This window comes from Sus scrofa, chromosome 9 (genome assembly GCF_000003025.6).
Source record: "Sus scrofa isolate TJ Tabasco breed Duroc chromosome 9, Sscrofa11.1, whole genome shotgun sequence".
In the NCBI taxonomy this organism is placed as follows: Eukaryota; Metazoa; Chordata; class Mammalia; order Artiodactyla; family Suidae; genus Sus; species Sus scrofa.
Window position 1 is genome coordinate 120,960,614 of NC_010451.4, and position 23,603 is coordinate 120,984,216.

A 23,603-nucleotide genomic window follows, 5' to 3' on the forward strand; every position below is an offset into this window, starting at 1 on the left:
TGGCAAAGGTCACAGCTGCAGCTTGGGGTTCAATCCTTGGCCCAGGAACTTCTATATGCTATGAGTGCAGCCATTAAAAAAAGATTTAAAGGAGTTCCCGTTGTGGTGCAGTAGTTAACGAATCCAACTAGGAACCATGAGGTTATGGGTTTGGTTCCCGGCCTTGCTCAGTGGGTTAAGGATCTGGCATTGCCGTGAGCTGTGGTGTAGGTCACAGACGCGGCTCGGGTCCCATGTTGCTGTGGCTCTGGCATAGGCCGGTGGCTACAGTTCCAATTCGACCCCTAGCCTGGGAACCTCCATATGCCGAGGGAGTGGCCCAAGAAAAGGCAAAAAGACAAAAAATAAATAAATAAATTTGTACTTTCTTAGTTTGGGGTTTTATCAGCAAATTAAGCAATGATGGACTATAAAGGAACTAGTGATTGATCTGTACCCTGAAATAATTGCTGAAATGTCTTCTGCTTTTTTCCCCTACAATCTCTTCCATTAATGTATCCTGGCCTTAAATAAATTTAGTATGAGCTCAGAAGAATGAAGGATACAAGCCTTCAATGAGGAATTTATCTAAGGAAACAGGAATAACAATAAAAAGTGTAGGACAAAAATGTGTATGTTAAATAGTGTGAGGAGGAATAAATGCAAAAGTTCTAAAAAGAGGAAGAAAACTTTCTCTCTGAAGATTTACAACTTTCAAAACACATAAAGTGAAAAAAGGAGAGTTAACAAAAAACCGCATGTAAGTTTTACATGCTTTTTGGTTAACAACACAAAGTACATTCACGAAAGAGGGTTTAAAAGGATACACACCAGAATTTTAATAATTTCTGTCTCCAAACAGCAAGGTGGTTTTTTGGCTTGTTCTACTTTTTGCTTATGTTCTTCTTTTCCTATAGTTAATTATACCATGTTTATAATAAGAAAAAAATAACTTTTCCCTTCCCCTTAAAGAAACAAAAGAAAATAGTAAATAAATGGCTTTTTTGTCCTCTTTTTCTAAAGATGAAAGTCTTTATAATAAACATTTTATACTCATATAAATAATACAAAATACAAACATTTCACACTTTGCGATTCTTCTGTTGCCTTTCTAAGGTGTCCCCTTAAAACTCAGTGACCAAAAATAAATACAAAAGGGGCGGGGGAGTTACCTTGTGACGCAGTGGATTAAGGCTGCAGCACTGTTACTGCAGCAGCCTGAGCTGCTGTTGTGGCTCAGGTTCTATCCCTGGCACGGAACTTCCACAAGCCATGGGGGTGACCAAAAATAAAATTAAATAAATAGATAAAAAAAACTACTCCAGGAAAGATCAAGTTAAAAACCAGTTACTATGTATCATTACCCTCCCATTAGTATAAAACTAGCTCCTCCTCTCTAGGTAACCGTCTTAGATCATTCTTCACTTTCATTACTTTCCCAAAAATCATCCTCCTACAAGTAAATTGCCCTTTTTTTAACTTCTATTTACTTATTTATTTTGCTCTTTTTGTCTTTTTAGGGCCGCACCCGCAGCACATGGAGGTTCCCAGGCTAGGGGTCCAATTGGAACTGTAGCCGCCAGCCTACGCCAGAGCCACAGCAACACTGGATCCAAGCTGCGTCTGCGACCTACACCACAGCTCACAGCAACGCTGGATCCTTAAACCACTGAGTAAGGCCAGGGATCAAACCTGCAACCTCATGGATGCTAATCAGGTTTGCTAACTGCTGAGCCACAATGGGATCTCTGTAAATTGCTTTTTAACTCTCTATATTTATTGCAAATAACAAAAAAAAAAAAAAAATACCTTTATATTACTGTTAGAAAGCTGTAACACAGAGGCCCATGCATTATAAGAGGCCACTTGGTATACTGGAAAACACAGTGGGCTAGAGTAAGTCTTACATCACAGTCTAGCTCTGGCTACGCCACTCATCACACATTATTTAATTTAGTATAAATAGGAGATAAGAAGTTTCTTTTGTGCTAGGTTTTGTTCAGATACTTCTCAACACCTGCTCACTGTAAAATATACATATATTCAAATAATATAGATAGGAATTCCCACTGTGGCTCAGTGGCAATGAACCCGAGTAGTATCCATGAGGATGTGGGTTCAATCCCTGGCCTTGCTCAGAGGGTTAAGTGTCCAACATTGCAGTGAGCTGTAATATAGGTCCCAGACGCAGCTCAGAGACCAAATTGCTGCAGCTGTGGTGCAGGCCAGCATGTGCAGCTGCAATTCGACCCCTAGCATGGGAACTTCCATATGCTGCACATGCAACCCTACAAAGCAAGTAATAATAATAATGACATATACAGAGAGTTAAAAGTGGATATTTCTTGGGAGTTCCCGTTGTGGCTCAGTGGTTAATGAATCCAACTAGGAACCAGGAGGTTGAGGTTCAATCCCTGGCCTCGCTCAGTGGATTAAGGATCCATGAGCTGTGGTGTAGGTCGCAGATGTGGCTCGGATCCCGAGTTGCTGTGGCTCTGGTGTAGGCCTGTGGCTACAGCTCCAATTCGATCCCTAGCCTGGGAACCTCCATATGCCGCAGGAACAGCCCAAGAAATGGCAAAAAAGACAAAAAAAAAAAGTGGATGTTTCTTATGTATCTCCAGTCCCACAACCACCAAGGAGCAAGACAAAATACTAACAGGATGCATTTTTTCTTTTTCTTTTTTTCTGGTCTTTTTAGGGCACACCCATGCATATGGAAGTTCTCAGGTTAGGGGCTGAATCGGAGCTGTGGCCACTGGCCTACACTACAGCCACAGTGACAGCAAAGCAAGATCCAAGCGGTGTCAGTGACCTATACCACTGCTCATGGCAACACCAAATCCTTAACCTACTGAGTGAGGCCAGGGATTGAACCTGTGTCCTCATGGATACTAGTCAGATTCGTTTCTGCTGAGCCATGATGGGAACTCCTAGGATGCTATTTTTTTTTTTTTTTTTTTTTTTTTTTGTCTTTTTGTCTTTTTGCCATTTCTAGGGCCTCTCCCACGGCATATGGAGGTTCCCAGGCTAGGGGTCGAATCAGAGATGTAGCCTCCGGCCCACGCCAGAGCCACAGCAACTCGGAATCCCAGCCTCGTCCGTAACCTACACCACAACTCACAGCAACGCCAGATCATTAACCCACTGAGCAAGGGCAGGGACTGAACCCGCAACCTCATGGTTCCTAGTCAGATTCGTTAACCACTGCGCCACGATGGGAACTCCCTAGGATGCTTTTTTAATAGACCAGTTATTATCTTACCTGTTTCATTCACAGCTATCTAGACAAAAAGGAACCTCCTCTGAATCTAATAGACTCTGAATATCACTCAAGAGATTCCAGAGTTTGAGCTCAACACAGTTTCTGACAGAAATCTGGGCTCTCTAAGAGAAGGGGTTAGTATGTTGTATATAACACAAAGAGTGACCCATACTTAGCAACCAGCAGAGCAAGCTTAGGTAGTCCTTACTGCTCCCTACCAAATATTTCTAGCTGCCCTCCCAGACACAGAGCAAAACTGCACCCTCCCTATCCCCTGACATGATGTGAAGCCCAACAACTTGCTTTGGCCAATGAAATGTAAGAGTAAGGGACGCATGTCTCTTCTATTTTTTAAAGTTTCCTCTAGTATTTGATTCACCATTCTCTTTCCCTCTGATATCCAACTGTCAGCATTTTAGAATGATGATATAAGACTTTGTCAGCCTGGATGGCTGGATGACAAAAGATAGGCAGAATCCCTCTCTCATCTCTGCCAAGGCTCCTTCCCCCAACACACACACTGATCTACAGTGAACAGGTATTGTGAGTGACAAACTTTGATGTGTTAATCTACTAAGACTAGGGTGGGGAGGAGCTGCTGTTATCAACCCATAACCTAGTTTATCCTAACTAGACAAACTATTAGATAGGTATTATCATCTCTATTTTACACATAAGGACACTGAATTAAAGGGATGTCAGGTAACTTGCCCAAGATCACACAGCTAAGGAAGTGAAGATTCAAAGCAAGGCAGTTTACGAGTTCCCGTTGTGGCTCAGTGGCAACGAACCAGAATAGTATCCATGAGGATTCGGGTTGGATCCCTGGCCTTGCTCAGTGGGTTATGGATCCGGCACTGCTGTGAGTTGTGGTGTAGGTCGCAGAAGTGGCTCAGATCCCTCACTCCTGTGGCTGTGGAGTAGACTGACAGCTGTAGCTCCATTTTGACCCCTAACCTGGGAACTTCCATATATATGCCACAGGTGTAGCCCTCAAAAGACAAAAATAAATAAGTAAATAAATAAGGCAGTTTAGCACAAAAAAAAAAAATTTTTTTTTTTTTCCTCTTTTTAGGGCAGCACCTGCAGCATAGGGAGATTCCCAGGGTAGGGGTCCATTCAGAGCTATAGCTGCCAGCCTACACCACAGCCACAGCAACGCCAGATCTTAACCCACTGAGCAAGGCCAGGGATCAAACCCGAAACCTCATGGCTCATAGCTGGTTCCTAGTTCCTGCTGCACCACAACAGGAACTCCACAAGATATTATGTATCTTTAACTGCCGTGGTTTACTGCACATTATAAAAATACAATAATTAAAACAGTGTGATACTGGCACGTAATTAGGCAAAACAGAAAATAACAGAAAATCCAGATATAGAATCAAATGCACATACGATTTTAGTGCACACAAAGAGGATTCAAATGCACACAAAAATGTGAGTGAAGACAATTTATTCAATATGCAGTTATTTTAAAATCCTTGGACCCGTTCTGTCAGCAATTTCAATTCAAGGCATTTATTCTATAGCTACACCTAGCGCATGTTTAAAATGATACGTATAAGACTACACTGTTTAGGGGAGTTCCCTTTGGGCTCAGCAGTTAGCAAATCTGACTAGCATCCATGAGGACACAGGTTCAATCCCTGGCTTTGCTCAGTGGGTTAAGGATCGGGCATTGCCATGAGCCGTAGCATAGGTCACAGACATGGCTCAGATCCTGCGCTACTATGGCTATGATGTAGGCCGGCAGCTGTAGCTCTGATTAGACCCCTAGCCTGGGAACTTCCATAAGCTGTGGGTGTGGCCCTAAAGAAAGCAAAAAAAAGTAAAAGGGAAAAAAAAAAAAAAAAAAGACTGCACTGTTAGAAAACAATCTTAACTATATAATTCATCTATACAAGGAAATGTCATGTACTTTCCTAAAGCAAGTTCTTTTTATTTATTTTCTTTTTAAAGAATCTTCAAGATAAATTAAGTAAAAAAAACAAGGTGTAAAACAAGATATATGATTCCGGTGATCTCAAAAAAAAAAGGATTGGAGAATACACATGCATACAGACATGCCTATACGTATATACACCTATCTCTGGAAGTACATACACAAGGAACTGGTGATTTGGATTGCCAAACTTGAGTGGCCAAGGAAAAGAAGGTAGCAGAAACATTTCTGTACCATTTGATTTTTGAACCATGGAAAGGTAATGAGCATTCAATAAATAAATGATTTAAATTTTACAAGAGAAAAAGACGGAGCCATTTACTAGCAGGGATAAATGCCAAAAGAATATATTGAGAGTTGTCATGATAAAGAGAAGCTGAGCAGCCTTTACACTCCATATACTACAAGATGAAATCAAGAAAACCAGCTGGAAGAAAGGAAAACTGAACAGATGTACAGAGCAAAAAAAGATGCCAAAACCCTGCAGCTCCTGAAAGAGAAAGATGGAGTATGCAGTCTTAATTTCTAATGGCTTACCAGCTCCAATTTCCATGAGGCCCAGCTATACAATGATTCCTATCGATGCAGTGTCCCAATCCCAGTGCACCCACATACGACACACGCTTCCACTGGAGTTAGCGCCACTAGTTCACCATGCTCCCCACTTTTTTCCCCTAAGGCTCCTACCACTAGCTTTTCTATTCATATGAGTGAGAAGGTATTTTAGGATAATTTTAAAGAGCCCTTTGTGAAAGAGAAGAGAAAGACTGTGATTCACCTAAGTGAAATGCTGGAAATATCCAATCAGAACACTGCCAACTGTACCAAGATTACTTACCTATATAACCAGAAGAACAGAAATCTAGGAATTAAACCTAGGCACAGAAGAAGCCTAAATACATTATCTTGTCTGAAGGTCTCAAAATTATCTCAGCCTTAACATGACCATAACTGTTAAGTATATTGACTAATAACATTGTTAAAAAGGCAATTTAAAAAAAAAAAATAGGTACCAGTTTTTGAATATCTACGATTCATCACATATCCTTTAGAAATTTTACACCTAGTAATTTTCAGAACTCTATGAGGCAGTTAGTTACCATTAGCATGAGTATTTTACAGACGAGGAAACAGACACACAAAAAATTTGGATCTCTAAGTGACGTAAGTAATTGTGTATTCCTGAGCAAGTTATTTTCTACCTATGCCAAGATCCTGGTGGGTTAAATCATAAATTTAATCCAGGATCTAAACCCACAGTCTAACACCAGACTCCATGCTATTAACAACATGCTTACAAATGGATGCGGCACTGACTGATCTTATCATTGAAAGCACTTAACTAAGCACTCAAAACCTAAAAGCTTCAAGAATTGCAGGGGTAGGAGTTCCAGTTGTGGCTCAGCAAAAACAAACCTTACTAGTACCCATGAGGATGTGGGTTTGATCCCTGGCCTTGCTCAGTGGGTTAAGTATCTGGTGTTGCTGTGACCTGTGGTGTAGGTCAAAGACCCAGCTCAGATCTTGTATTGCTGTGGCAGCTGTAGCTCCAATTCAACCCCTAGCCTAGGAATTTCCTATGCCACACCGTTTGGCCCTTAAAAAGCAAAAAAAAAAAAAAAAAGAGAGAGAGAGAGAGAGAGAATTGAAAATGTTAAAAGTCTATTTACATCAAGATGAAGGAGCAGGGAGTTCCCGTCGTGGCTCAGTGGTTAACGAATCCGACTAGGAACCATGAGGTTGCGGGTTCGGTCCCTGCCCTTGCTCAATGGGTTAACGATCCGGCGTTGCCGTGAGCTGTGGTGTAGGTTGCAGATGCGGCTCGGATCCCGCGTTGCTGTGGCTCTGGCGTAGGCCGGTGGCTACAGCTCCGATTCAACCCCTAGCCTGGGAACCTCCATATGCCGAGGGAGCGGCCCAAGAAATAGCAACAACAACAACAACAACAAAAGACAAAAAAGACAAAAAAAAAAAAAAAAAAAAAAAGATGAAGGAGCAAACACAAAGTCATTCCTGGTAGATCAGTATATCTTAAATATAATTTTTTAGAGAAATATTTTCCTGGTAATAGCACTATCTAGTTTTGGGGGGGTTGTTTTTTGCTTTTGAGGGGTGCACCTGCAGCACATGGAAATTCCCAGGCTAGGGGTTAAATCGCAGCTGCAGCTGCCAGCCTACACCACAGCCACAACAATGCAGGATCCAAGCCAAGGCACATCTGTGCCTATACCACGGCTCACGGCAACACCAGATACTTAACCCAGTAAGCAAGGCCAGGGATCAAACCCGAATCTTCATGGATACTAGTTGGGTTCATTACCGCTGACCCATAAAGGGAACTCCTCTAGCTTTCTTTTATTAATATTTCTTTTAAATTCAATTCTAAAAAAATCTAAGAAGGCACAAAACTCGTATGAAGGCTAATCTCAAGATGAAGAAAACAGTAATATTAATCCTTAACAAGGTGAATTGTTTATGCTATATTCTATTTTCCCTTCTATTTTGTCATCATGAAAGCTCTGGAAAGACAGTGAAGTATCAGTACAGAATACGTCCCCCTAGGTACAGCACAGAATTGGAAAAACCATGAAATTTACGTCAAGCTCTGCTTCCTACTAGTTATGTGGCCTTAAGGCAGGAGACTTTTTTTTTTTTTTGCTTTTTGGGGCCACACCCACGGCATATGAAGGTTCCCAGGCTAGGGGTCTAATTGGAGCTACAGCTGCCGGCCTACACCACAGCTCACGGCAACGCCAGATCCTTAACTCACTGAGCGAGGCCAGAGATCAAACCTGCAACCTCATGGTTCCTAGTCAGATTCCTTAACTGCTATGCCAGGTCGAGAACTCCAAGGCAGGAGACTTTAATCTCTCTCAGCTAAATGTCTTCACCTGCAAAACTAGGAAATATGTATAGCTTCCAGGGTTGTGTTGAGCATTAAGTGATAATAGAATAAAGAACAGAACACAAGCACCCAATCATTTCCCAATGCTATTATGCTACTATTAAAACATAATGGTTACTAGCATAACTTTTAGATACGCCTTATTTTGAGACTCTTTTTATCATCCGTTTGCAGAAAACTAAGTGATATAACACTGAAAGAACAGTTTGGCACATTAATGCTGAATAAATATCAGTATATAAGTAATACTGCCAAAAGCAAAAAAAAAAAAAAAAAAAAAGAGCACCAAAGGTAAGTAGGAACTAAAACTAGAAAATAAAAGTTAGATTATATTCTTTCTGTGCTCTACCAATGAACCCTGTGTCCATGATCAATTTGTTTCATCTAAGCTTTAGTTTATCAATCTGTAAATCAAATTTATCAGAACACATAATTTCTAAGGTCTATTCCGGATCTAAATTTGTATAACTTCAGTTAAAGATTTTAATAAGAAGCATGTTACCATGAAATACTTAAATGAGAAAAAATTATTTCACACAAAGGAACAGCTAAAATAATTTTTTGAAGTGTTCAATTTATAGTTGCTACAAAAAACTGAATATACTTATCAGGCATTTTGAGTACCTGTCTGGCTCATACAGACTCTCCTGCAATGTCCTTCTCACACAGTGGTGGGTCCAGAGTAGCCAAATACATTCTAGATCAGTAGTTCTCAAACAGGGGTGATTTCACCCCAAAGGTGATTTTGGCACTAGCTAGAGATTTTTTTTTTTTTCTTCCAGTTATTACTGTTAGAAGGTGAGTGCTACTAGCATTTAGTTGACAGGGGCCAGAGATGCCGCTAAACACCTTACAATGCACAGGACAACCCCTACAACCAAGAAGCATTCAGCCCAAAATGTCAGTATTACAGAGTTGATCTGACCACCAATCACAGTCACTCTCCTGGGAATTTGGAACTGAGACTAACAAACTAAAATTTACTATAGACTGTGTTTCTGAACAAAGAAGAGATTACCAAAAAATGAAAAGTACGGCATGAATTGAGTATCTAATAATAGAGAGAAATTAAAGTAAGCAAACAGAAGCCAAAACAGGAGACAGAAATAAATAATGCCCTGAATTTTTAGCAGCCTTTCCCTTCCTGTTTCTGGGCTGGACTAGCTGCATTCCTGCGCTTGAGCCTCTACTATCTCCACATAAATTTTCTAGGTATTGCATAATCTGGAACTGGTCTCTATTACTTGTAACCAAGAGTCCTACTCACACATTTTACCTTCTGCCAAGATAGAACAATCGACTATAATGGAACATACAATAGTTCAACACAAGTCAATCAGAAATAAATTTGATGAAACTTCATAATAATGAAAAACCAATGGTGAGGTATAGAAAAAAGATCAATGAGAACTAATCTGTAAGGACAACAGATAAAACAGAAAAGGCAAAGAATGTGAAACCAGGAGGGAAAGTCAAAATTTCCTAAACTAGAAGGACAACCAAAATCCAAAGATAGGTAGTACGTCATGTACAGACTCAAAAATAATCATTTAAGACAGACTTCTCCTCAAACATCGACATAACCAAGCTCTTACGTTTTAAGAGGAAGAATCTTATATAAATCAATAACACAAAAACAATTCAATTGAAAAATGAGCAGAGAATCTGAATAGACATTTTTTCCAAAGACATACAAATGGCAAACAGGTACAAGAAGAGGTGCTCAACATCACTAATCACCAGGGAACTGCAAATCAAAACCACAATGAGGTATCACCCCATACTGATTGGAATGGCTATAATTTAAAAAGAAAAAAAGAGAGATAACAAGCTTTGGCAAAGGTGTGAAGAAAAGGGTGCCCTTCTGCACTGCTGGGGGTAATATAAATCGGTATGGCTACTATAAACCTAGTATGGAAGTTCCCCCAAAAATTAAAAACACAACTGTCATATGATCCAGTGATCCCGCTTCTGGGTTTATATCCAAAGAAACAAAATCAAGATCTTGAAGGTTATCTGCACTTCCATGTTTACCAAGCATTATTCACAACAGCCAAGATGTGGACACGACCTAAGTAACCATCAACAGAATAAATAAAGAATGGAGTGCCTGTTGTAGCTCAGCAGATTAAGAATCTGACTAGTATCCATAAGGATGCAGGTTCAATCCCTGGCCTCACTCAGTGGGTTAAAGGATCCGGCACTGCCAAGCACTGTGGTCTAAGCTGCAGATGCCACTCAGATCTGGCATGGCTGTGGCTGTGGTGTAAGCCAGCAGCTACAGCTCCAATCAACCCTTAGGCCTAGGAAACTTCCATGTGCTTCTGGTGCAGCCCTGTTGGGGGGGGGGGGGAGATGAGTGGATAAAGAAAATGTGGGATACACACACAAACACAACAGAGTATTATTCAGCCATGAAAAGAAGAAAATCCTGCTATTTGCAATAACTTAACTGAACCTTAAGGACATTATGTTAAATGAAATAGAAGACAGAGAAAGGCAAATACTATACAATATCAGTTATATATGGCATCTTAAAAAGCTGAACTCAGATAAGCAAGAGAGGAGGGTGGTGGTTAACAGTGGCTAAGATGGCAACAACTTAAATGTCCATCAACAGAGGAGTGGATCAAGAAGATGTGGTACATATACACAATGGAATGTTACTCAGCCATTGAAAGGAAAGAAATAATGGCATTTGCAGCAACATGGATGGACCTAGAAATCTCATGCTAAATAAAGTTTAGTCAGACGGCAAGACACCATAATATGCTATCACTGACATGTGGAATCTAAAAAAAGGACGCAATGAACTTCTCTGCAGAACAGATACTGACTCACAGACTTTGAAAAACTTATGGTTTCCGAATGAGACAAGTTGAGAGGTGGGGGATGGGCTGGCAGTTTGGGATGGAAATGCTGTAAAACTGGATTGTGATGAACACTGTACAACTATAAACGTAATCAAATTCATAAAAGAAAAAAAAAACAGGGGCTAAGAAGCACAGGAAATCGGGAAATATTGGTCGAAGGGTATAAACTTCCAGTTAGAAGATTATACAAGTTTAGGGAGTTCCCGCTGAGGCTCAGTGGGTTATGAACCTGACTAGTATCCACGAGGATGCAAGTTCGATCCCTGGCTTCGCACAGTGGGTTAAGCATCCAGCATTGCCATGAGCTGTGGTGTAGGTTGCAGACATGGCTCAGATCTGGCATTGCTGTGGCATAAGCCTGCAGCTGCAGCTCCGTTTCAACCCCTAACCTGGAAACTTCCATAAGCCACAGGCAAGGACCTAAAAAGCAAAAAACAAAACAAAACAAAAAACCTAACAAGTTTTGAAGATCTAATGTACAGCATGGTGATTTTAACTTTTTCTACCATATTACATATTTGAAAGCTGTTAAAAGAAACCTTACATGTACCCACCACAAAAAGGAAATGGTGGCATCCCCGTTGTGGCTCAGTGGTTAATACATCTGACTAGGAACCATAAGGTTGCAGGTTCGATCCCTGGCCTTGCTCAGTGGGTTAAAGATCCAGCACTGCCATGAGCTGTGGTGTAAGTCACAGATGTGGCTGGGATCTGGCATTGCTGTGGCGTAGGAGGGCGGCTACAGCTCCGATTGGACCTCTAGCCTCGGAACCTCCATATGCTGCACGTGCAGCCCTAGAGAGACAAAAAGACAAAAAAAAAAAAAAAAAGAAAAGAAAGAAAGAAAGAAAGAAAGAAAGAAAGAAATGGTAGTTATAATGACTTGATGGAGGTGTTAGTTAATGCTATTGCTGGTAATCACACTGCAGTAGATAAATGTGTCACATCAGTAGTTGTATACCATAAACAACAGTATATGTTAATTATATCCCACTAAAGCTAAAAGGAAAAAAAGAGGGAGAATTTTTTTTTTTTAAAGATTTCACATGCTGCCAAGAAGAAAGAATATAAAATGATAACCAAGACCTAAGAATTGAAAAAGGAACAGCTTGGTAGAAAATCTGCCAGAGCTAAAGCCATCTTGACACAGCTCATGCCCAAAACGACTTTTTTTTTTTTTTTTTTTTTTTTTTGCTCTTTAGGGCCGCACCTGCCACACATAGAGGTTTTCAGGCTAGGGGTCAAATCAGAGCTACAGCTGTGGGCCTACACCACAGCTCACCCCAACACCGGATCTTTAACCCACTGAGTGAGGCCAGGGATCAAACCCGCAACATCACGGTTCCTAGTCAGATTCATTTCCACTGCACCACAAGGGGAGCTCCTAACTTTCCTCTTTGAAGACACCTAATAATTTCAAGGAACAGATAACTTGAAATAATTTGATCAAATACTTACAAATCCGTTAGAATTTTTCTAAATAGCAGGATTAATAACAGAAAAAAATGAAATATATAATGATAAATACAGAAGGAAAACTTACAAAATCCTAAGACTTAAAAGTGCAGGTAAGCTAAATATATGTAGTGACCAAAGGAAAAACACACTGGATGATAAAGTCAAATTTAAAGTAACTTTTTACCAATCAGTAACTGTAAAGAAAACTCAGGTTAATTCAAAGCACCTCATGGACTGAACTCTTAATTGTAACATGCCAGATAAAACATCCCTATGTGAACAATGAAGAAAATGCCGTCTCAGAGTTCCCACTGTGGCACCATAGCATCAGTGTCTCTGTAGCCCCAAAACCCAGGTTCAATCCATAGCCTAGCACAGTGTGTTTTAAAGAATCCAGCATTGCTGCAGCTGCAGCATATGGCAGCTTGGTCCGATCCCTGGCCCAGGAACTCCATATGCCCCAGGGCAGACGAAAAAGAAAAATAAAAAATTCTCTCTACTTGCTCAATATAGCAATTCATTTAAGTAATTATTGAGTGTTAACTCTGTACCTTTCACTGTTAAAGGTATAGGCTCTAGTACTGAATAAGATCAAGTTCCTGCTCTCTTAGAGCCTACCATTTAAAGAAGATCTTTCCAGGAGCTCCCATCGTGGTTCAGTGGGCTAAGACTCAATGTTGTCTCTGTAAGGATGTGAATTTGATCCCTGGCCTCACTCAGTGGGTTAAGGATCCATCGTTGCCATGAGCTGTGGTATAGTTCGCCAACAAGGCCCAGATCTGGTGTTGCTGTGGCTTTGGCTATGGCTGCAGGTCCAGTTCAACCCCTGGGCTAAGAACTTCCATATGCCACAAGTGCAGCACTAAAAAGCAATCAAACAAAAAAGAAAGCAACTTTCCAACATAAATGCAAGCAAAATGTTCTGTCATTTTACATAGTCTAGTAGTAGGTAGGTTAAATTCTTTAATCTGTAAAATTAATTTTAATAACCTATTGTATTTAATCTGATACATCTAAAACATCATGTCAGAGTTCCCATTGTGGCGCAGAAGAAACGAATCTGACTGGGAACCATGAGGTTGCAGGTTCAATCCCTGGCCTCACTCAGTAGGTTAAGTATCTGGCATTGCTGTGGCTATAGCGTAGGCCGGCAGCTACAGCTCCGATTAGACCCCTAGCCTGGGAACCTTCATATGCTGTAAGTGCAGCACTAAAAAGGGAAGGAAAAAAAAAAAAATATATATATATATATGTCAACATGTATTCAATATAAAAGGTATGAATGAGATATTTTATTCTTTTTTTCAAACTGGGTATGAAAAATAGTGTATACTTTAACACAGCTCTTCTCAATTAGTACAAAACACATTTGCTCAACAGTGACATGTGGCAAGGAGCTGCCATACTGGATAGTGCCAACCTAGAGAGATGCGGCGGCTATTATTTTACCTCAAACTTGTCCAATCCTTTGACTATTTATAAATTATCTACAGGTATTTCTCCGATAAAAATAACTAAAAAGGGTTTTCTGATCAGAGCACATAGCAACTTCAAGCACCTACTTTATGCAAAACTGGAAACATCCTAGTATCAATATGAAAAACTATTGTATAGTTATACAATGGTATACTGAACTCTATTAATTCAACATGGATATATGTCAACACACAGGACATAACACACAGGATAAAAAAAAAGTTCCATGGAGTTCCCATCGTGGCTCAGTGGTTAATAAATCTGACTAGGAACCATGAGGTTTCAGGTTTGATCCCTCGCCTCGCTCAGTGGGTTAAGAATGCGGCATTGCCGTGAGCTGTAGCCGTTGCAGACATGGCTCAGATCCCACATTGCTGTGGCTCTGGTGTAGGCTGGCAGCTACAGCTCCAATTAGACCCCTAGCCTGGGAACGTCCATATGCCGTGGGTGCGGCCCTGCGAAAGACAAAAAGACAAAATAAATAAATAATAAAATAAAAATAATAAATTAGAAAAGGATACAATGAACTTATGTGCAGAACAGAAACTAACTCACAGACTTTGATGAATTTGACCTTAGAGTTAGCTAATGGATTATCAGCTGAGATAGATAGATAGATATGGATTTAGAAGTTAAACACAAGTCCAGATGCGACCTGGAAAGAATCCAGATCCCCTCCATAGTATCCACAGAATACATCTTTTCTTCATAGATAAAAGGTTTACATTTTCCAAAAATCAATAATCACAGATCTCAACTACTAACATAGCTCTGTGATTATGAATTGTCCACACTGGGAATATATTTACAAACTTAGTATTTTCCTCAGTGCAAAACCCCTAAATTATATACTTTATTCTAGATGTGAGCCACCAATAATGACACTTAATATGTAAAATGCAGAGAAATAACAATTCCTCTAGCTGCCCTATTCAAATATACCAGGGAATTTTGAGGATACACTTACATATTTAATATTTATGGGTATACATACATATTTCTGATAATATATATACTTTAGATATGTTTACTATATTATTTTCTAGAAAGTAAATGGATAAAACATGGATTACCACCAATAATCATAGCCAGATTCATTAATAAGTATAGATGGTCTCTCTCTCTACAACCCAGCCCTATTTCCACCATGCCTCCTCCAACTAAATGCCTTAAGAGTATATTATGTATCACAGAAGGGTGATAAAGGATAAACAGTAAAACAGCTTAAAACTCTTCTGAAATAGTACTTATTTAAAAAAAAAAACTCTCTGGGAGTATCATTTTAATGGAAATAAAAATGTTGGTACAAAGTTACTAAAAGAAAACCTGGCTGCCTACCTAGGAAGAGAATTGAAGGGAAAATGCTTAGGTGTAATATGAGCTCAGTAAGGCAATCACATCCAAGACTGACAAACAAAAACCACCAGTTGCCTTATATACTAGCAATAAACAATTAGGAAATATTTAACACTGAAGAATTAACACTTATGACTACAATAAAAATTATAAGATACCCACAAATAAGCCTAGAAATGTCCAAAAACAATGGAAAATCTTTTACTACAGGACGCAAAAGATGATCTACACTGGCAAAGGGACTTTTTTTTTTTTTTTTTTTTTTTTTTTTTACTTTTTAGGGCCGAACCAGCAGCATATGGAGGTTTACCAGGCTAGGGGTCCAATTAGAGCTGTAGCTGTTGGCCTACACCACAGCCACTGCAACACCAGATCAGAGCCACATCTGCAACCTACACCACAGCTCACAGCAAAGCTGGATCCTTAACCCACTGAGCAAGGCCAGGGATCGAACCTGTGCCCTCATCGATGCTAGTCAGATTCGTTTCTGCTAAGCTACAAGAGGAACTCCCTCAAAGGGACATTCTTTTAGTTTTTGCTTTTGTGCTTTTTTTTGTCTTTTTGTCTTATTAGTGCCAAACCCGCGGCATATGGAGGTTCCCAGGCTAGGGGTCCAATCGGAGCTATAACTGCCAGCCTACACCACAGCAATGCCAGATCCAAGCCTCGTCTGCAACCTACACTACAGCTCATGGCAACTCCAGATCCTTAACCCACTGAGGGAGGCCAGGGATCGAACCTGCAACCTCATGGCTCCTAGTCTGGTTTGTTGACCACTGAGCCACGACAGGAACTCCCATTTGAGAATTTAATATATGAGAAATATGGCTCTTCAAAGCAGTGGAAATTGATGAACTCTTTAAAAATTAGTACAACAGAAAAATACTAAGTTGGTTCCAACCTCAAATAAATCTACATAAATTTCAGGAGTTCTCATCATGGCGCAGTGGTTAATGAATCCCACTAGGAACCATGAGGTTGCGGGTTTGATCCCTGGCCTTGCTCAGTGGGTTGGGAATCTGGCGTTGCCTTGAGCTGTGGTGTAGGTCGCAGACACAGCTCGGATCCCGTGTTGCTGTGGCTCTGGCGTAGGCTGGTGGCTATGGCTCTGATTCAACCCGTAGCCTGGGAACCTCCATATGCCCCAGAAGCAGCCCTAGAAGAGGCTAAAAAATAAAAATTTCAGATAGGTCCAGGTTGGTAATATAAGGAAAAAAATAAGAAGCAGTTGTGTGAGGCTCAGAAGGTTTAGTATCTGGTGTTGTCACTGCAGTGGCTCAGGTCACTGCTGTGGCACAGGTTCAGTCCCTGGTCAGGGAACTTTCACATGCAGGTGAGGCCAAAAGAAAATATGTATTTCTTTTTTTATATATATATAAAAGATATATATATTATCTGAGAAGAAAAACACATCTTTAATAATCTTGTAAACAAATATGCATCAATAAGAAAGTGGTTAATATCTAAACAAAATGGTTTAAATACATATCTAAAGTATAGAACATTATAAAGCTATTGGCAAGAATCAGAAATGTACACATACTGGCATGGTAAGGTCTTCCAGACATATTAACTGCAAAAAACAAATCTGGGAGGAAAAAATCTATACAGTAAAGGTATTAACTTGCATTTGTGAAATGGCAAGAGAAGTATTAGTATGTACACGTACATAAATGTAAATACAGGAGCTCCCACTGTGGTGCAACGGGACCAGCAGCATTTTGGGAGCGCTGGGACAAAGGCTCAATCCCCAGCCCAGCACAGTGGGTTAAGAATCTAGCACTGCCACAGCTGTGACTTAAGTCAAGACTGCGGTTCAGATCTCATCCCTGTCCCAGGAACCTCCACATGCCATGGGCACAACCGAAAAAAAAAACAAAAAAGAAAGAAAGAAATAGCAAAGAGTACTTTCATATCTAGTGTCTTCACCTCTGTATTCATTATTTTTATTACATTGAGATACCTCTTTACATATTTGTACACAACTAAAAAGTGCAATTTTCAAAGTTAATTAAAGAAAACTACTATAATAAAAACATTCAAGTATCAACCTTTCTTTCCTCTAAGAAACAGATGGGTGATTACAAACTGTTCCAGTTAGTACTGCTAGTTTTAAGAAAATGTTTTCTTAGTAATTATCTGGAACCACAAAATGCTAAGTAGTAATCTTTAGTCCTAACTTGTATTGTTATTTTAATTTGCTGGAATTAGCACACAGAGGAACACGTTAACAAAACTGTCCATGTACATACGGTACACTGTATTAAGCCACATAACATTTTCTTTGATCCTGACCACATCAAGTGAAAGGTTTCTAAACGTTCCCTCTCCATGGAAAGCAAACCAGGGAATATAAATTGCCCAGGCCTGCTGAGCTTTGTGTTCCCACTGGATCAAAAGCCAATACTTGCAGAGTTCACTACAGAGAAGCCTGCAGTACCACCACCGACACACTCAGCACATTTATGGCATGAAGTAAAGGGGCGGGGAGGAAGCCCAATATAGTTCTTATTTTTTTAAGAAACTAAAATTCAATTTGGCATAGTATTATATTTTATGTGTACTGATCTTTCATTTGAGTGAAAGTTCATTTGAAAACAATACTGAGAAATTATTCCAATTAGTATAATGACCACAAATTTACATACTGAAATTATGCCCTCAACCCCAAAAGGCAGAGATTAGTAACTAAGGCTTCCCCACACATAGACACACAAACCAAGACTAGTTTTCTAGCTTATGACAATGCTCATCAATATCTACATAAGCAGCATCATTCTTTGGACAGCAGTTCTAAATTATACCTGAAAACTATAACATATTACAATAGTCAATTACTGTAAAATAACTGAATAAAAAAAAATACTCTGGAGCATTAAACTCATTTGTTAAAACTTCTGTCATGTTACCTAAAAAGGAAAAAGAAAGGTCCTTATAAGTTGCATACTGCAGTAATATACTAAATACATCACTTTAAGTGGCTACATAAATTCCAAATCAAGCAAAGGAGAGCTGTAATCAATGAGGGGGTGGGGTTATATGTCTTTAAATAAAAAATATAATAGGAGTTCCTGCCGTGGCACAGTGGTTAACGAATCCGACTAGGAACCATGAGGTTGTGGCTTTGATCCCTGGCCTTGCTCAGTGGGTTAAGGATCTGGCATTGCCGTGAGCTGTGGTATAGGTCGAAGACACGGCTCAGATGCCGCATTGCTGTGGCTCTGGCATAGGCTGGTGGCTATGGCTCTGATTCGACCTGCAGCCTGGGAACCTCCATATAATGCGGGAGTGGCCCAAGAAATGGCAAAAAGACAAAAAAAAAAAAAAAAAAAAAAAACAGTAACACTAAGTTCAGAAATTAAGCCAATAATTCAACATTACCATAAGACTTCAAATTGAATTGTGAGTGCCTACTGCTCCCTTTGTTGGACCATCATATCTATGCCTCAATCCACAGCCACAGAGAATACAGACCTAACCCTGGCCTACCATTCTGAAAACCTCACCAATGGTCTCAAGAGAGAAGGAGTAAAAAAGACTAAAAATCTTCCCATATACACACACATACATATACACAAACCCAAAAAAGGTACTAGGCACCATTACCACTCTAGAATCCCAAATAGGTGTTCAAATGTCTTTGGTCTCTAATCTTTTTCAGTTTGGGCAAGTAGGATTCTATGGGGTTTAAATGAGAGGGGAAAAAAAAAAAACAACAACAAAAAAAACCCTGCTATCAAGTACTTAGAACATGCCAGGCACACAGTACTCAATAAGTGGCAAATTATTTCTTCACAGCTTCTTCCAGAGACCAAAGCGCACTCTAGTCATCAGCAGAACACTATGCATCTGACCTCCCTTTTCCCTGATACTCAAGATTCTTTCAAAAGTGCATCTCTTGGAGTTCTCATCAGGCGCAGCAGAAATGAATCTGACTAGGAACCATGAGGTTGCAGGTTTGATCCTTGGCCTTGCTCAGTGGGTTAAGGATCCGGCATCGCCGTGTGCTGTGGTGTAGGTTGCAGACTCAGCTCAGATCTGGCATTGCTGTGGCTCTGGCGTAGGCTGGCGGCAACAGCTCCTATTAGACCCCTAGCCTGGGAACCTCCATATGCTGCGGGTGCGGCCCTAAAAAAATAAGTAAAATTTTTTCAAAGTCCATCTCTTAGCAGACCCTCAACATTAGAACTTTCAGAGGTTAAAAAGAGATTATTCTAATGTTTACAACTTAAGGTTAATTTCTAATAGCATTTTCAGGAAAAGAATGCGAGAAGGAAGTAAAGTTGAAGTGAAATCACTCAACTGTTGTAAGGCACCTCGGCTATTAAAAAGACAAGTAAGTATTCAACCCTAGATTACTAGTCACAAGACATCAGCTCACCAAAAAAAGTTCAAAAGCAAAGTTCAGAAAAGTCACAGAACCCCTTTGGTATAAACCAAAAACAGCCCAATTATTTTTATTCTTTCTAAATTACATTGACAAAAAGCATTTTTGGCAAGGCAAATTCCTGTAACAACTTGCCCACTTGTTAATTAAAATATACCATTTTCTCATTTTTAATAGTATTTGCAATGAGAAAATACTATTTTTCTACAGAAGAAAAAACATCACAGACTTTGATATGCTAATAACTCAACACTGAAACTCAAGACAATGATTACTACACTAGTTACAGAATCCAGGGTTTTTTGTGTAAGCGTCAAACAACAGGTCTACTGAGAAGCTTTTGATTCTAATTCAATTTACTCATTCAATTGATAATCTACCATGAGTTTCCAAGCAACAGTTCTCACCTAGAAGCAATTTTGCCCACCAGAGGACATCTAGCAATATCTGGAAACATTTCTGATTGTCACACCTGGTGGGTGGGGTTGCCCGAAAGGGGCCCTACTGGCATCTAATGAGTAGAGGCCAGGGATGCTGCTGAACATTTTACAAAGCACAGGACAGCCCCCCACAACAAAGAATTATCCCCCCAAAATGTCAATACTGTCAAGGTTGAGAAACTCATCTACAGAAGTTTATGAACACCTGTCTAAAAACAGTACTCCACTTTTGTTTCCAGTATTGTTTGCCAATTAATATTAAAGAACTAGTATTAAAAGAACTAGTTTAAAAAGAACTAGTATTCTTTTCATACTAGTCTTTAGCAACAAACTTACCCTATGCCCATCCTTTCAATCAACTTCTAACTTCAAACTTGTCAATATAGCCAACTTCAAAACTTAGTCTTTAAAAATCATTATTTAAAAAAAAAAAAAATTACAGAAGTTCCCATCATGGCGCAGTGGAAATCAATCCGACTAGGAACCATGAGGTTTCGGCTTTGATCCCTGGCCTAACTCAGTGGGTTAAGGATCCAGTATTGCCATGAGCTGTGGTGTAGGTCACAGACGCAGCTCGGATCTGGCGTTGCTTCGGCTGTGGTGTAGGCCAGAGGCTACAGCTCCAATCAGACCCCTAGCCTGGGAACCTCCATATGCCACAGGTACAGCCCTCAAAAAGACAAAAAAAAAAAAAAAAAAAAAAAATTACAGTCTTCGACGCATACCTTTTTTTTTAATGGCCGTAACTACAGCATGTAGAAGTTCCAGGTCAGGGATTGAATCCGAGCCAGCCAAAGGGCAGCAATGACAGATCTTTTAACCCACTGCACCCGGTGCGGGAGTCAAACCCGCACCTCTACAACAACCCAACTCAAGCTGCTATAGTTGGATTCTTAACCCACTGCACCACAGCAGGAACTCCTACTCTTCTCTATTTTTAACAATAGTAGTAGTAATGGCTGGAGCCAGCACATATTTAATCCTAATTACATGAGAGGCACTATTCTAAGTGCCTTGCATACATTAACTTATTTAATCTAAGTACCATTATTACCAGGTATTCCCATTATCCCCATTTTACAGAGAAAATCCAAGGCACAAAAAGGTTAAATAACTTGTCCAGGGTCATGCATAGAATAAGCAGCCAAGCCAGGTTCCAAATTTAGGCAGAATGGCTCCTCAGTTCATGCCTTTAAGTATTCCAAAGTGATCTCTCTTCTTTCATCCTCTAATATCAAATCATATAGTCCTTAAATTCCGTAAGGACAGGGACCTTGTTATACTCACAGCCAACATCCCCTGAGCTCAGTACATAGTAGGTACTCAAAACACTTTTTCTTCACTGAATGAGTGAAATCTCTCTCAAACTTACTATTTCCATTGCCTCCACTCAAGGCCAAGTCTTTCAGCACCTCATCCTTGGGTTTATCTATATATCCTATAAACTAGCCAGTCAGATACACTGATATAAACTCCTCTGCCACATTTTGATAAGCCAGCCCATAACTCAACATATTCAAAGTCTTCTTCCCACTGCATTGCAGTTAGAATCACTAAGTCTTAGAGTCACAAAATATCTTAGAGATCATCCAGTCCAAGTAACTGTTCTTTATTTAACAGATAAAAAAAACCTGAGGATGGTTAAGTGACAAAATCACCCAGTCAGGTACAGCCAGGTCCAAAACTTGTTTCTTGCAATTTTTGCTCTAGGATTCACTCCTGGAGGATTTGCTTCACTCATGACAGATGTCTCCTCATCATTCCATCAGCAAATTATGTTCATTCCAATTGTTCATGCTTAAGTTGTTTCTGTTGCACAGAAACAACCCTTTTTCTTGCTCTACATATCCAAATCCTATCCATCCTTCAAAATCTCTTCCTCTTTCATTCTTCATGACTTCCTCCCTCTCTGAAAATCTCATGTCCTGAATAAGACACTAGAGAAAAAGGCTCACCAGTGCCTACTGGGCCAAGAGTAACTCATACTAATGCTTCCCACAAAGCATTGCTACTTGGATCATTTCTTCCCTGAAAGTTATTCACCCATTCTTTCCTCCTGTGTTTCAGGAAGTTATTTCAATAAAGACTAACTTATATGGCGCCTTCATAAAATGTTCAAATACCTGGAAGGAAAGCTCACTCACATCTTCAATAGTAGACACATAACACCTGAATGGCCGCAAATGACCTGTATCTCTTCTATTAAGAAACTCAGCTTATTCACAAAGTCCAAACCTAGAACTCTGAAACAACTCACCTAGTAGCCTCAGCATCTAGAGTTCATCTCTTTTTCTGCATACTACCATTTGTCTCAACTACCTCCAAAACTCCTTCTTTTTCTTTCTCTTCTTCCCTACACGACACAGTATAGGACACCTTGTCTCTTAGAGTATATTCCACATGCCTCTTCAGTGGAACTCCAGTGTGCTACCTCTCATCCAACTTCGACTATCCAGTCCTTTCTGTATTAAGTCACATCTATATCCTCAGCCCCTCTCAGGTCTTAGGGTATCTCCTATCTCAACCTGGTGAAGGTTAATTTTGTTTTTTCCCCCTTCTCCACTCTTCCTTCCTCTAGACAAGTGGCTTCGGTAGTGATATGGGTACAGCTCAGAGGAAGTGCACAAAGATCCATCCCAAAGGCGGCAGGAAGAACTCTTGCTACATTTTTTCATCTTATCCTTTCTTAAATTCTGTCTCGGTATACATTCATTAGTTACATAATAGTACAAGAGGACAAATACATAATTAGCAGAGATACATAAATTCTTGGAGCACATGATCAACTATTCTAAAAACACCTTGACAACAAGGCCAAAGCAATAGGTTCCAGACTATATAGAGAATATACGTATGTATTTATATAAGCACACATGGTAGAAAGAAAAACTCTTGTTGGTATCCAAAGTCCTAATCATGCCCCCCAACCTCTAACCGCTGCCAGCTATCTCAGAATTGTATCCTTCTCAAAAGAGCAGAAAAGAGCACGGTTTGGCAAAGCCCTTCATTATCAATTCGAAAAAAAAAAAATCAGAAGTGTTGAGATACTGTCCTTATCTTTCAGGACACTGTTCACAATCCTGACACTGCTCATTACCTGACTTATACATGTACTTCATACGCCAGCCTCCTGAGATTCAGTTCCTATTTCCCAATCCCTCGAGGCACAAACTCATGCTCCCTTCGCTAACAACCGATTTATAAATACTAACACCTGGATTGAGCTCGCACCTCCCTTCATCTTTCTCTCCCCTGGGGATACTATCCACCGTCCTCCCCGCGCCACACTGTCCCGTCCCGGTGTAGAGGACAGTCCATCCAAGGTCCCTAAAACCACTTCTCTTTCCTTCTCCGCCCCCGGGAGCTGCCAGCCAGGCTGGAGACGGGAGGGGGGAGGGGTGTGACTCGCCTCCCGTGACTGGCCCAGATGGTAGCAGATTCCGCCCCCACTCTCAGGCACCCCTCCACCCCTCGACCCCCTGGAGCTGCCCGTCTGCCTCCCACCCCGCCCCAACCCCA

The 23,603-nt window shown here is 40.3% G+C and overlaps 1 protein-coding gene across 4 annotated transcripts in view; it reads right to left on the reverse strand.

Annotated features, from left to right (window-relative positions):
- ABL2 (ABL proto-oncogene 2, non-receptor tyrosine kinase) overlaps positions 1-23,603 on the reverse strand; it is a 95,834-nt gene that overhangs the window by 71,723 nt on the left and 508 nt on the right. The gene's annotated exons all lie outside the window — the stretch shown is intronic.